General features: G+C 39.8%; 1 protein-coding gene across 3 annotated transcripts in view; it reads right to left on the bottom strand.

Annotated features, from left to right (window-relative positions):
- NLGN4X (neuroligin 4 X-linked) overlaps positions 1–15,344 on the bottom strand; it is a 277,033-nt gene that overhangs the window by 145,934 nt on the left and 115,755 nt on the right. For 2 of the 3 annotated variants that reach the window (XM_086880153.1, XM_086880155.1), the window contains exon 1: positions 13,456–13,859. The exons of the other annotated variant lie outside the window; for it this stretch is intronic. The gene's annotated coding sequence lies outside the window, so the exon portion shown is untranslated. Of the gene's footprint in view, positions 1–13,455; positions 13,860–15,344 lie in introns of those variants that run through there. 3 annotated transcript variants of the gene reach the window in all.

Below are 15,344 nucleotides of genomic sequence, written 5' to 3'. Positions count from 1 at the left end.
CTTCAGGTCTTGTGTTGTTATTATCACAGTCTTGCAACTGCAAATCCCAATACTTTGTATTGTTGTATTGTAGGTACTTGTGGGAAAAACCATCACTAAGGTGAGAATGGTCCCTGTTTTGTCCACCCTCTTGCTTCAGCTTTCCTTACCTTTTGTTTTGTAGACTTTGAAGTACAAAAACCCCATATGTAGTACATAGACATGCAACACTTGAACCTAAAATTTGCCATACTTCAATTGAGATTAACATCCTTTGTGTAACAATACATATGAAAATCTAGAATGAAAATTCTTTCCTATGTTTCTAGGCTGAAGCCCCACACGGGTTTGTTGCGACTGAAGTGCAGGACCCAGCACTTTATCTTACTGAACCTCATCCAGTTGGCCTTGGCCCATTGATCCATGCTGTCCAGATCCCTCTGCAGAGCCTTCCCTCCAGCAGATCAAACTCCCACACAACCTGCTGTCCTCTGCAAACTCCTAAGAATGAGCTTGATCATCGATAAAGATATGAAATACAACTGGCCCGCCACTGAGCCCTCGGGAACACCACTTGTGGCCAGCTAACACAAGTGTAACTCCACTCACCACCACTCTCTGGACCAAGTCATCCAAACATCTTTCAACCCAGCCAGGAGTGCACCTGTTAAAGACATGGGCTGCCAGTTTCTCCAGGAGAATGCTGGGGGAGACAGTGTGAAGGGGTTCACTGAAATCCAGTGACAGACAACAGCCTTTCTCTCATCCACTAGGCAGGTAACCCGATCATCAAAGGAGATCGTATGGGTCAAGCAGTACCTACATTTCCTAAACCCACACTGGCTATGCCTGATCCTCTGGCTGTTCTGGCAAGCCGTGTCATGGCAGTCCATGAACTTAGTACTTTCAAAATTATGGTAGATAAGCAAGAGTGATTCCTGGCACAGCTTCAGTTACATCCAGATCAGAGAATCTAAAAGCATTTCCCAGTCTGAGTGCTGAAGGTATATTCTGATTCTGTATTTGGGCTAGATTCAAATCTTCACCTCCTCTCCTTCCCTAAAGTGGCCATTTTGTGCATTTCTGAAGTAAGATTGAGTGGTGTTGCAGGTTGGGATATATTCAGTCTAGATATCTGAAATCCATTTTGCTTTATATAGTACATTATACATATATACAGTATATTAGCCAAACAAAAACTAAACAAAGAAAGAAAAAAGAAACAAAAATTAATAGTAAATTCATTCCTTTGTTTCTTTCCTCCCTCCCCCAAACAAACTATTCTCAAGATATATGAAAGTGTCTGGACAGCATGTAACAATCTATCAAAAGTCTAGATTCTTCATCCAATTGTTTTTTTGTTTTGGTTTGGGGTTTTTTTATTTTGTTTTGCTTTGATTTGTTTTTTTGTGAAATAATTGTTATGGTTTTGCAAATAAAGGCAATATATTGTTCTGCAAAGTTGAATTCTTCAGCCAAACTTTTATTAATCTTCTCTAAAAAACTGCTTCTAGTCTGAGATATCTTCTTATACAAAATTGAGTGCTTATTTATTCATAGAAAGTATGTACTATAAATAATCAATTCTGGTACATGTCAGAGCAAAAAAATAAATTGGTGTGAAGTAATAAAAATGTTGTGATTAAGTTTTTTCCATGCATTTTCTTCCTTCTGTACCTGCAGCTTCTGCCAGTCTAAATATAAAATCTGAGTACATACTAGAATTTAGTGTGGATTAAGAACTAAAATTCTGATAAAGTATACTTTTACTGTTTAACAAGAATCATAACAAGAATCATCTAAAGGGGACAAATAAATTTAAAAGATAAATTTATATTTAAAATCACTGAAGTTCTAAGCCTATTTACACACAGTAAAATGTGCATCATGTTCAAGAATCTCATTTTCACCACCTCCTGTCATTCACCTCTATTGTCATCTTAACTTTTCAGAGTCACAATGTCAAGAAGGTTAATGCAGTAACATGAATTTGTGATGGACCATTTCACTCAGATTTGCTAAGGCAAACACATATAGCTGGCTGGTAAACAATTTACTCCATAGAGAACAAGTTCTTCTTATTTGAAAAGAGACCTCTGCCAAATCAACACATTAAATGATGAGATGTTGGCTGCAAAAGGAGGGGGAAATCCTGAAACCTGACTATTGTTTTTTAAGGCACTAAATACTTCTAGACACTCAGATATTAGGCACAGTGTCACTGAAGACAATGGTATAAACCAATGAAAGAACAGAGTTAATGAGATCTCAGTCATGCTTGTAATCTTTTAAATATACAGTTCACAGCAAGCAAAGGAAAATTGCTCTCAAAATTGCTGTTATATGCAATATGTCCATTTATATAAATAGGGAAAATTTGCTTATTAAGAACATGAAAGGCTAGCACTCTGCAACCTCTGAGGAGAAAATTGCTTTCTTCTGTCTGCTTTATTTCTTAGTAAATTTTGAGCTAAGGAAAGTATATCAATTCTGTTTTAAAAAGTGATCAGAAAAAAGTTTTGTAACTGTGACTTTGTAACTATAATTTAGATGTGAAATAATGGTTAAGCAGCAACTGCACAGTCTTTATCAACTATTACATTAATATCTTTAAGTGATGTATATGAGTAGGATGAAGGCACATTTTACTCTAATTTTCTTTCCCTCACCCCCATGTACCAGTGACAGAACCATTAAAACCCACAGTTTGTTAAGCCTGTCTTTATATAATTCCAGGTAAATTTCTTCACCTTCTTCATGCACTTTTCTGCAAAACTAGTTTCTCTGAGAAACTTCAAGTAAATAGTAAAATTTGGCATGTGGAGATAAAAAAACAACCCAAACAAAAGCACACAGACAAAAAAAAGGACGTGAGAAAATAAACAAACAAAAAAACCCAACTAAAACAAACCACAACAGCAACAACAAAAAACAACAAAAAACCAACCAAACAAAAATGACCCAAAAAAACCACCCCAAAAAACCTCAACAAAACAAAACAAAGCAAAATAAATATCCAATTCCAAAAAGCCAAGTACTTGAGATGAAATAAGAAAGCTGACTTTTTATGATTCTTGGGACAAACAGCATAGAAAAAAAAAACCAACAAACAAGCAAACATTCCTAACTAGAAATATATTCAGTGATGGTACCACTGGATATGGTTTCCTTAAAAAGCATTGGCTTTATTTCAATAAATACTTAATTAGGACAAAAAAAATTAAAATGCTATTCAGAAGGAAACAGACTCAATTTCAAAGTCTACAAGCAAGATTTCTACAGAGGGATGATGATATTAAAAATTGTACTTTTACCTTGACCACTAACTTCTACATTGTACCCCCTCAGACTAAATGAAACCCTCATATCCAAAAGCATCAGCTCCTGCTGTAAATCCAACTTGATTTATATCTTGCTGCTTTAAGTTCTCCACAATACAATTCATGAACTGCCACTCCTTACCACTATACTCTCTATGCTCTTGTGTGTACTATCCCTGTGTGTCATCATGTTCTTTTCCTATGGAAGTGAATCATGTGAACCTTCCCTTGACACTGGTCATGTGTCTGTGACTCCGTGCCTGTTTACAGACTGACTAGGATGGGCCTCTCGAGGCAGTAATAAGCAAGAGAAGGAAAACACCCCACCATGCTGGGGATGACGAGTAAGAGAGGTAGAGGTTAGGTCATTCAGGAAGCACCCTAATCTTTTGCAGAGGAGAAGATTAGAACTGGAATATGCAATCTGCTCATCTTAGACATGAATATGCTTAGTGCTTAGCTTTCAGGGCTTAAGAGCTAGAAGTGGTGTTACAAGTGCTATCACTTCTGTTAAGATACCCATTAATTGTCTCCCAAAATGAAACTGCCATTTCTCCATCATCTTTATTGATGTCTCAGGCTCCAGACACTATCTTCTCCAATTTACACGTTTTGTTTCCTCTTGAATAAACCAGCTATAACTGGTTTTGTGAAGCAGTGAAGTATCAAGCCTCACCAAATAACCACTCTCTGGGGGCAAACAGAAAATGAAATCTACCACAGAAGGATGTTTCTGTGAAGTGTTATTATCCAGTGATCATTTACTTATATACAAAATGCAAAGCTTATTTAGATTTCCAATCTTAACTATTTAACAGTGAAGAGAATTCAACACACTGGCACTATTACAACTGCTCCCATCTCCTGTCCTTTCTACAGCATTGGTAGTGTAACTTCTACATTGCTAATGTAATTTTCATTGCCAGAACAAGAAATCCTTCTTTAAAAGACACTTAAATTCAGCATAAGAGAACTGTTAATGCAAATCATCCAAGATTTAATGGGATTTCTACTTTATTGGTCATTGTACTGACCACTATTACACCTTTATTACGTCATGAGTGGGAAACATTTCACAGTCTCTGGGATGTTAGGGCAAGTTAAAAAGTTACAGAAAAAGAAAAACAAACAACAATAACAAAATTTGCAGAAAAGGAAGAAAGAAAAAATAAAAGATTCTAACTATATGCTAAAATTTCAATTTTCTCAAGCTGAAACTTTTATACAGTAGACAGATTTGGACAAGAGGAAAATTCACTAGAATATCTTATTTCCAAAGCCAGCAGGAAAATTAAAATACAGACTGAAAATTACAAGGATAAATACATATTTGCTACTCCACAGAACAAAAGAGGGTCAGCCAGCTCTTCTAGGGAGGAACTTTTGCTCCTGCCTCTCTGTAAAAGTAACTTGGTGTAAAAGTAATGGCACATGCTAACTGTACCACTAATCCCCTGCGATTCAGTAATGTTACCTCTGTACCAGATCAGGGCAGATAAATCAATGCTGCACACCTTTCACAGTACAATAGTATAAAAAGATTGCTGGCTCTTCTAGTTTACTTTTTTTTTTTTTAATGTAACTGCCAGATACCCTGCATTCCATATTCTTAAGGAGCTGTATTTGAAACATCTCTATGTAAAGATGACATCAAACCAATATAAACAAGAAGCATGTCTTCAAAAACTGTAACTCCTGGTTAACTACAAGAAAAAAGAAAGACATAATATATGTAAGATTAAACAAAGAAATGCATTTTCTTAATAACTGCTAGACTCTTCAGATTTTAGCTGTAAGTCCACCTGCACTGGAACTTGTGTACCTGAACTAAATCAACTATTATCACAATGAACATGAAATTAATATGATAGCTCTCTCATCCAGCTCCACAATTAATTTCCAGTTATGACGCTGTTATTATTTAATCTGTCAAAACCACTGCATCTACATCATCTGTCCTCAAATTCACCACTTGCACATTTGAAAACTACACACACTGAACATTTCTAATTCAGGAACCAGACCTACTGCTGGCTGTGCTAATACAAATTCACAGCCTCAGGCACCACAGCTCATCTGTCCAGCTGTGCATAATTTGCAGAAAGTTCTACTTCCCCTCACGCCATTGTGTAGTGAGAACTTTGCTTCCATGTAGATGATATAAAATGCAGTAGGCAGATATAATAATAATTACATTGTTGGTAGAGATATATTTGGATTGGGAAACTATAGCAAACAAATCAGTGATGACGTATCTGATTGAGAAGAAACACTATGATTTATGAATGCTTTCCTGAATTGCTGCATTAGACAATCTGCACTAATGTTTGGGTGAAGGGTACATTTCATACAACAACAACTCACTAGCCTCTTCCTCTAGTTGTTGCTATAATATTTTTTCATTCTTTGCCTAAAACATCCCATGAAATCCAGATACATTCCTACTAATTAATAAATGTCAGAGAGTTTTGGTAATGGTAGATGTACCAAAGATTTACATGGGCTTCACATCTTCTTACCTAATTCTGGAATCCATGAGAGGATTTTTGCCCCTTTTTTGGTCACAAATCACCTATAAAATAATACTGAAATCTACAATCCAAAATCATTGCTACGGAACATCCAGGAGAATTATTTACCAGCATTAAAATGCTAGTTTGAAGACTTGGCAAAAACTCGAGCACCACCACAACTAATGAGATAACTTAATCAAAAGGTGAACAGACTGGATGTGAATACTCCATCAAACACACGCCCAGTTTCTTTGACAAGCAAATCCAAGAAACTTCAGAAAGAAATCACAGATGGAACAAAGTCTGTATAACCATTTGTCTTTATAAAGACAGTTACCAATAAAACATGAGTTGAGACAGTAGATGGTCTTGTATCATCTAGCATACTCTTTTAGTGTGCATAATCATCCATTCTTATAACAAACTCTTCAAGGAAGGAATGGAGATGTGCTATAATTTCTAATGTCCCCTGCCTCTCTGCTACCACTGCCTGCCCCGCAGCAGCCAGGGAGACAGGGGAGTTAGATTAGCTTGCCAAAGGAGATCCTAAAAACGAGGCTCTTTCCCTTAGCTGAGATGGCAGTTTATTTCTTGGGATCCTTTGGGGTGAGATGGCAGGAGGGAAAGAGGAAGAGGTATCGATAAGCACCCTTTTTTGAAGGCAGGGGGGAAAGGGGTGGAGGGAATTTACACAACCAATAAGGGGAACTGGGGAGAACAAGACAAGGGAAAGAAACTTACAATTCTGCATTTTCGGGGGTACATTTTTTGGGTCATACCATTTTTCCTAACTGCATTACAACAGAGATGCATTACTTTTCAGAGCCTATGCTTTCTTATTTATTTTTCAAACAAAGGTTTGAAGGCAATTTCATTAGCATAAGTTAATGGGAAGTTGGGAGAAAACTTTTAAGCATTCTATATGATCTTGCCAGCTCTATGGAAATACTCCATGCCATTTTATCCAAATACTACTTTCTCTAAGAACCTGACCAAAAGTCTTCTGAAATTAACAGGTATCTTTACACTGAATCCAACAGACCTCATTGCATGACACTAATCTGTCAATGGTTCATTTATCTTGGTCCTGTTGCACAGGTCTTTTCATGTTAATGGTTTATGTTATGTCCAGTAAGAAAATGAATAAAAATGTATTGTACATTAGAGAGTATATGGCTTATATCTTACATGCTGTTCTACATGAACAATATATAATTTTTTTGTATTTGAAAATATATGTCTGGAAAACATTCACAATAGATCAGAAAAGGTAGAATCATATCTCAAAGAATAAACATATTTGTTATATAATTTCAAGATAATTTGTTCTGAATATGACAAAGTACTCAAAAGAGGTATTTCATGGATAAGTGGTATGTAATTGATAAATTACATATATGTTGGAGTAAAGTAAGTAAAAAAATAAAGAGAAAGGGGGGTAGGGGGTGGGGAAGAAAAGCTTATTTATTTTCAGAGAAAGAATTCTTAATTGCATAATTACTATTGATAATTGTTGAGTAAACCCCTGCTCTTTTTAATTGCAGAGTTCTATGTAGGGTGTGCAAAAAACTTTATTTAAGAGGAAAGAAACTGTCTGGCACATCTACTTCCAAGCATAAGATTTAGGCAAAACTTAAGCCTAAAATAAGTACCACAAAAATCAGTACAAAACAAAGATATATGAATAAACAACAGAAATCTGACTCTATTCAAAATTCTTTTATTTCAAAAGAGGCTATCAGCTTTGTCCTGGTATTATTACATTTGGATGGATACCAAGTAATACTTTTATGTATCAGAAGCCAAAATATGATGTATAATGCAGTATTTGTTTATTGGAATAGTACAAATAGGTATTTTTAGATAATTACTGCAAAATTTGTTTTGGAGGAAAAAAACCTACCAAGCAGGTGATTTATTGACGTCTGTCCATTTACTTTCCACCAGAGTTTAAAACTGTAAAAGAAACCCAGTTACAGAAAATGTAACTAATCTATTTGAGCCCTCTCCTTGCTATTTCTCTAAACAGATTTGTGAAAGACTTGTTGGCATTAAACTGCGTATCTTTCACTAAGGGTCCAAAGTGATGTTAACACATCAAGAAGCTTGATCACTTACCCAGCTATGTCTGACAACAATATCACAAGATCACCACATGATGGCACTGACTAAGATCGCTGGTCAGTCCTGGAAAGACCATTAACCTGACAGCAACACTACTACAGAGCCTGAAAATCTGTTCCTTCTAGGTCTGTACTGGGCCTGCAGCCCACACAGATACTACAGTAAAAGCACTCTTCAAAATAATCAAGCCATTAAACCCACTTCAATTAACACTTCGGGTCAGAAATCCTATTCATGATTGTCCTCTTTCATTTCTGGCTGTCCCAGACCTTTCCTAATTGGCAATGACTACCTCCACTTGGAGGACAAAAGAAAAGTCTTTCCTCTAAACTGTCTGAATGGAGAAGCAGTGGCCTACCTTGTTTTGTCTACTGCATTCAACAGATGCAAATCTGAAAAATACTGCTAGATGGAAGTTTGCTACCATCAAATCATGCCAATATTCTTTCATCTGTCATCTATTATGGTGAAACATTGAAGAGGCTTAGTCTTAATGATCTATGTAACTAAATCTCAAAAATATTTTTAATTTATTTCAAAATAGATTTGTACACAAGTAAATACAAATTTCTATTTATATTCATACTACATATGAAATCATAACAGTAAGTGCAGAGTTTATAAGAGTGCCACTCATTTTCAAAGCTTGCCTCTCTTAAAAGGCTCAGCCTCCCCATCAAGTTGCAAATCTCAGTTAGCCCATAAGTAACAGATAAACATGGAAAATCTTAACCCTCCACTGAAGCTCGCCAGTGGTATACACTTACTGAAATACGTCCTCTGACACTGAGTGGTGTGTGGGCTCAGCACAGAAGACAGCTGAAAGAATCATACATTGTGACATCAGTGACTACAATTTATTTTTAGATTATTACAGTACAAATCTGAGCATTCCTAGCTAGGGATCGTTCCAGCATGTGGTAATACATTCGGTTTGAATTAGCCATGACACTGGTAAAGCACCACTGCAGATCTCACAGGATAAGCCAGCATTCTACAGGGGCTGCTTCTATTCAGACTTTCATGTCAGATATGCATGCAAGACATAAAGTAACCCTGTTTCATATACAGCTTATCTTTAATTTTAAAATTCATCTCTATTTGTTTACATGGTTTAAAGAGGGTTGAGCTTGCTGGAATTTCCAGAATAATTCCCTACCTTTTAAATTCAACCACTGCCGACTGTCTATAAATGGTATCTTTCAGTTTTCTATTCTCTACCCTTATATCCAACTTGTGAAAAGTTTATTACCATTGTGTCCTATCTCGTTGCTAAAAATTTTCCAGGAGTATTGCCAATAAAACTTGTTACTTGCTTTTCCTCCACTAGATAGCAAAGTGTTTTTTTCTCATTGTTTTTTTGGGTTTTTTTATTGGTGCTGCTTTATTTTTCTTTCAAATCCAATCTGGGGACTACTAAAATAAACACAATGAGAAGTGGAGAACTATTAAAAGGTGACACAGTTGAGTACATAACCCTGTCAGATGTGAGGATCAAAATGGCTCATAGTACAAATGCTTTACAAACATTGCTTGAGAGCACCTGAGTTGAACTGTAACAGAGGATAGCTGCAGCTGGACATGAGACACTTATATTGATTTGTGCAGCTTGTCTTTATTTTTTATTAGATTTTTATTTCTGTAAAGACTAGCAGCCTTGTAATTCTGTACACAAAATGAACCAATTTACTCATGCAGAAGAGATCTTGAATCCTGATGACAAGTCTTCAAGAGACAGAATGACTAAATTATATGCTGGTTATAGCACGATGCTTATTCCTGTCCTACCCAGGTGGAGCTGTTCTTTACACTATGTGATTCAGCCATCAAATAGCAGTGTGTGTGTTTGAAAGGCCAAGAGGAGGCTGTATTGAGAACCTGTCAAAAACAAACGTGCAAACATCTATGTAACAATCAGTAAGTGTTGCTTGAATCAATCTTTTGTAGAAAAATGAAAAAAGCCAAAGAGATCCTTGTTTCTATATAATATTTTTAATACAAAGCTTCAGTTAAATAGGTTTTCTTTCTGCCTCTTGCCTTCATCTCTGCATGACAGGTCTCCAGCTGAAGGATGCTATTAGGATTGACATTTTTACTACATGTAAACATTTTCAGGTGAATGATCTGCCCAAGAACATGGGATCAGCAAAAGTATTTGGAAGACTACAAAATATACAGGCTAGCATGGCATCTCCAATAAACCTACAAGTTTTATCCTTGTCTTAATTTAATCCAGTGGGCCTGTTCTGTTCACACTATGAGGCTTGCATTTGTTTGCTCTCATTGTGATGACTTTAAAAGAAATTACACTGATCACTGTGCTTTGCTGATCGAGAAAAAAAAATGGGTATTTTTGAATTTACAGTTTACATTTTTGCGATACAGTGCTGAATTTTAAAACAATAGTGGGTGAGTAATCAATCCCTCCAGAAACGCAGAAGGAAAATGTATTTTCTTATCTGTAAGAATGTATTCCAGTAGAGACCAAAACTAAGGGCCATTACATCAATGAAAATTTTTTTAAAAAAATAAAAAAATTCTAATTAGCTCTGAATTAGCTGGATCCTCGTGAGAACCGAGCTAATTCAGAGCTAATTTGAATTCTATTTTTTTTAATTTTTCATTGAATAAAAGACCAAGATGTTTTGGATGTCAAACTGAATTTCTGTTTCAGTATTTGGTGCAACTTAATAGGCTGTACTTGCACATGACCCACCAAAAAAAATTGGATCTATACGATAAACTGGCATATGAACAAAGAGAGATAAAGGGTAATAATAACAGCATTTATATACAAATTACTAATAATTTCACAATTATAAATATTATGTCAAAATTAAATGTCTTTTTCTATTATTGAGAAAATTGCATGCCACCATAGACATTGCTGTTTTGAGTAACCAGAAACTGATATGACATGTTTTCATGGTTCTCAAACCTTAATGATTCATGGGAATATGATTCATAAGACAATGCATACAACCCTCTACTCAGCAATATAAGCAAAAAATACTTGGACTTTCCTGCCTTAATGTACATGTATATAAAGGATACTCACACAGAATCCTACATAGGTATTATTAGATAGAATATAAAGTATATTGTAAGTAAAATGAAAATAAAATGCAGAGTTCATTTGACATATAATATCGGTTCAATTTTACAATGCACAACAGTGTTCTTATCTAGGAATTAAAACTAGTGGAAATAATTGCTTCTTGAGGTGACAAACAGTTTATTTCATCAGTGCTGAGGATTTATACATCTAATAAAAACGTAATTTTTGTCCCACATATGGGAAAAAATATTATCCTTTTACACATGAGATCTGCATTAGCAGTTGTATTTATGTTTTAGGATATCCATTATGTTTTAGGATTTCCATTTTGGTGTAACTGTAAATTCCTCCAATTAAGCTCTGAATTCTAATCTGAACACATGGATGTATGTCCTTAACGTTATTAATTTAAAACCAAACTAGAATTTATTCAGTGTTTGCTTTCAACACGGATCAAACATCAGGCTAAAGGAGTGTTCTGAAGGGCGGTGTGGAGGGGTGTATTTTAGGGTTTTGTGGCCGTGTTGGTTTCTCTCCAAATACCAAACATCCGAACTGGGCCGTGCGTTTCAGCAGTCCCTACCGAAGGCAGCAGCTCCACAGCGGCTGCAGACGGACAGCCGGGCACAGGCACAGCTGAGGAGCTGCCGTCCCTCCTGGCTCACCGCCCGGCCGGGACACCGCGGCTCCCTCACACCTGGCTCCGCCGCCGGAGGAGCTCTGCGCCGCGGGAGGAGCTCTCCGCCGCCGGAGGAGCTCTCCGCCGCCGGAGGAACTCTCCGCTGCCGGAGGAGCTCTCCGCCGCCGCTCCGGCCCTGGGCGCTGCCGCCGCCATCCCGATCCCGGCAGACGCCCGAACTTCCCGCTCGGACCGCGGCGCGCGCGGGACGGCCCCGCGGCGGGGCGCGCGGCGCGGCGGGCGCGCGGCTGGAAGGGCCCGCAGCGCCACCTGGCGGCCGCTCCCCGCCTCTGCCGCCGCGTCCCCCGCAAACTTCTCTCCCCCCACGCCGGGCGCCCAAACCGGCCAAGTTTCCCGGCCGCGACGCCATCTATTCTTAGTCCCGCTCCGGGCACGACGGCGGGACAGCCGCCCCGACCCAGTCCCGCTGCCCGTGTCCCGCACCCTTCCGCAGCGGCTGCGCGGGACGCGCCCTGCCCGCCCCGACCCTGCGCGCCGGCGAGATGTGTGCGGGGGCGGGCGGGCGGAACGGCGGCTGCTCGGGCCCCGTCCGTCAGGGCGGCTGCGGCGGGGCCGCCCCCGCTCCCCGGGGCGGTGCGGGGCCGCGACCGCCTCTCCCGCGGGGAAGGGGCAAAGCACGGCGGCCGCGGAGGCGCCTCACGCCGCCAGCCCCCGCCTCGCCCGCCCCCGCCCCAGCTTTGCAGAGAAGCCGATTTACTGCCGAGCTGGGGAGGAGTGTGTGTGGGGGGGTGAGTGGTGCTGGTGCTTGTCTCTTTTTTTCTCCTTTTCTTTTTCCCCCGCCCCCCCCGCCACCGGTCCGCGCACGCTGGCTCTCCCCAGTGCCAGTCCCCGCTCCATCACGTGCGGAAGCCCATGCCCATCACAAAAGCGGGCATTTTACCCGTGCCCGGAAAGGAAATAAAGAAAGAAAAAGAAGAAAGGAGAAGGAGGAGAAGAAGGAGAAGGAAAAGGAGAAAAGAAAGGGAGAAAAAAAAAAAAAAAAAGAGGGGGGGGGCGGAAAGAAAGAAAACCCACCACAGAATAGCTTAAGCGAAAGCGAACAGCTTAATCCCAGAAGATCCAAGATTTCCTCTGAGCAGCCGCCTCCCTTGCCCCCCCTTGCCGTCCCCGTCCCTGTCCCTTTTTGCTTTTTCGTGGCTGTGGTGGTGGCAGGGAAAGTGGTTAACCAAAACCCTACGTGTTGGTTTTGTGTTTCCCTGAAAACCACAGGCTCACACGGAGCATGAGGTACCGCTCCTGCCCCTCTTCTCGCTTGCAAGAAACTGTGGCTTCGCTCTTTCTTTCTCTGCCTGTACTGCAGATATTTTCCCTCCTTTCCTCCACACTCTTCTGTTTATTTCCCTGTAAGGCAAAGCTACTTTGTAAACATCTCACACAGAACCTCCGAGCCTTTCCAAATAGCTGATTGCAGCAAAATGCCTCCAAACAAATTATGGTGCAAGGGGGATATAAGGGACGAGACCAAAGTGGGTAAAAAAGAAATAAATTTGCATAAATATGCATATGTGACAAGAAGATCGCGTATGATGGTGGAAATGTCAGAAAGAAAGTATCGCTTTATCATGATGTGAAAAGTAAAAGCACAGACGACTGCAGCAAACTGCTCGCCCTTTGCCAGAGTACCAACTGCAACACCTCTCCCTCTCTTCCCCCACCCTCGCCGAGAAAAAAATAAAAAAAAGGGGTGGGGGGAACAGAAAAAAACAACAGGAAAAAAAAATATGAAAATGAACACTCAAACTGCAAATCTGGTAGTCCTACCTTAACACTGGGATAGCTGCAGAAGGATAGGGGTCTTTTTTACACAGCCAGAATCTTTCAGGAAATCCTCTCGGGCTATCATGCAGCCAGGATTATTCACATACGGTTCCTGCTCTCCTTTTTGGAATCCAATGCGATTGGCTTCTCCAAAGGAATGCAACGACCACGAAAGGGGGGAAAAAATTAAAAATAACAAGAAGAAAGACAACAACAATGGATTTGAAGGGAACTCGTGTTCTCGGATGTAAGCGACCTACATTCAGGCAGAAAATTCATTGCAATCAGTGCGAGAGGGAGAGTTGAGTCTGCAAGTAGGAGCTGTGATTGCCTATGCAGAAAGACCGAGCCGCGGAGAGACTGATCTGCAAGGCAAGGCGAGCTGGGAGAGAGAGATGGGGGGGGGGGGGGAGAGAGAGGAGGGGGGGGGAAGAAGTCCAGGCTGTACCAGGCGCTCTCCTCCCGCTATTGGACCAAACTGAATGAAATTCACAAAGCCGCCAGCCAATGGCTCCCCGCAGCCAGCCCAGCGCTACAGAAACCGCATCTCCATCCACAGCCCCCCGCGAAGGAGCGGCGCATCCCCGCGGGAAGCGGCGCCGGGCCGGGCAGCGCGGGGCCGGACAGGTGGGCACTGCGCACACGGAGGAGTCAAGGTGTCCCTATCTCTGTGTGTGTGCGTGCCTGCTCCGGAGGATCACACAAAATTCACACTGCCGATCTCTCTGCTCCGTGGTCATGTACAGCAAGTGCAGTCTCTGTTAACCCTTTACAGTAGCAGTTTCTATAGTACCAGCCTGTTGTTACCATATTCACCCATCTGCGTTTTCTTTGAGCTGACAGTATAATTGTACACCAAGCAATAAAACATCTTGTTCCTGTTCCCCATCCTCCCAGAAGAAAACAGCAAAGCAGACATTTGCCCCGTGCCCAATAATTTTAAATGTATTTCCTATTTTTTTCATAAGGAGACAAGTTATTTGATGTTCATACTTTAGTTAGCTAGACACTAAGCTAAGTGATGGTCAAGTGGGGGCCATGTGCTTATTGCCACACGCTACAATAGAAGGTTTCTGGTTCATTCTGGTGTATAATTTCAGACTGAGGGTGGTGTAGCAAATGTGCTTAGGCCTCCACAAATGCACCTTGTTTCACTCCACGGTACGTTCACTTGATCAGTTTAATAACAGCACTCATCTTCATCATCAGGTATGCAAGACCTTGCATTAAGAACAGGTGAGCAGTGCCTGACTTTTCTGAGAACAGAGCAGAGAACAAAATAAGGGGTCTTGAAGATCTTGCCATAATTTGAAAGAAAAATCATATTCGTATCTTTATGAGATTTCCTTCCACAAGAGTTGTATTAGATTCCATTAGCTGATTTTTTGAGATTTTCAGTTCTGAGGAAGAAAAAATCGGTTGTTGTTCTTTTTTAGATGCTTTGTCTCTGCCCCCATGTCAGATCCTCAGTAGAAAGCAGATAGTGCTTTGAATTCTCAAATCTGAATTGTCTGTGATATTTGAATTATCAATCACTTCTTTGCTCTCCTTTTTCAAGTGGTAAAGGAATATATACTATCTGATCTAATCATCTAGCAGAAAACCAGTAGACCTGTTGTGCATCTGTTCTTATATTTTGCTATATGGTATGAAGGATACTTCCTTAAGTGTCACTTAAAAAGGTACATTTTGGTTTTAAATATTATAAATCTAAATACAGGTGTAATTCACTGACTTAAAATGTTTTAAGAATTGCAATAGCCACTGTTAACTTATCTGTCAGTGAAGCAATTATATTTATATTACTTAATTATATGTTTTGGCTTACTTATATTAAGTCACTTTAGCAGCAGGTGTTCATGCAAGTGAATTTTACTGCTTTTGTTATTTTA

The sequence above is a fragment of the Cyanistes caeruleus genome, chromosome 3 (assembly GCF_971803275.1).
Source record: "Cyanistes caeruleus chromosome 3, bCyaCae1.hap1.1, whole genome shotgun sequence".
Taxonomy (NCBI): domain Eukaryota; kingdom Metazoa; phylum Chordata; class Aves; order Passeriformes; family Paridae; genus Cyanistes; species Cyanistes caeruleus.
Note: the sequence above shows the minus strand (reverse complement) of the source record. Positions and strands in the feature narration are given on the sequence as shown.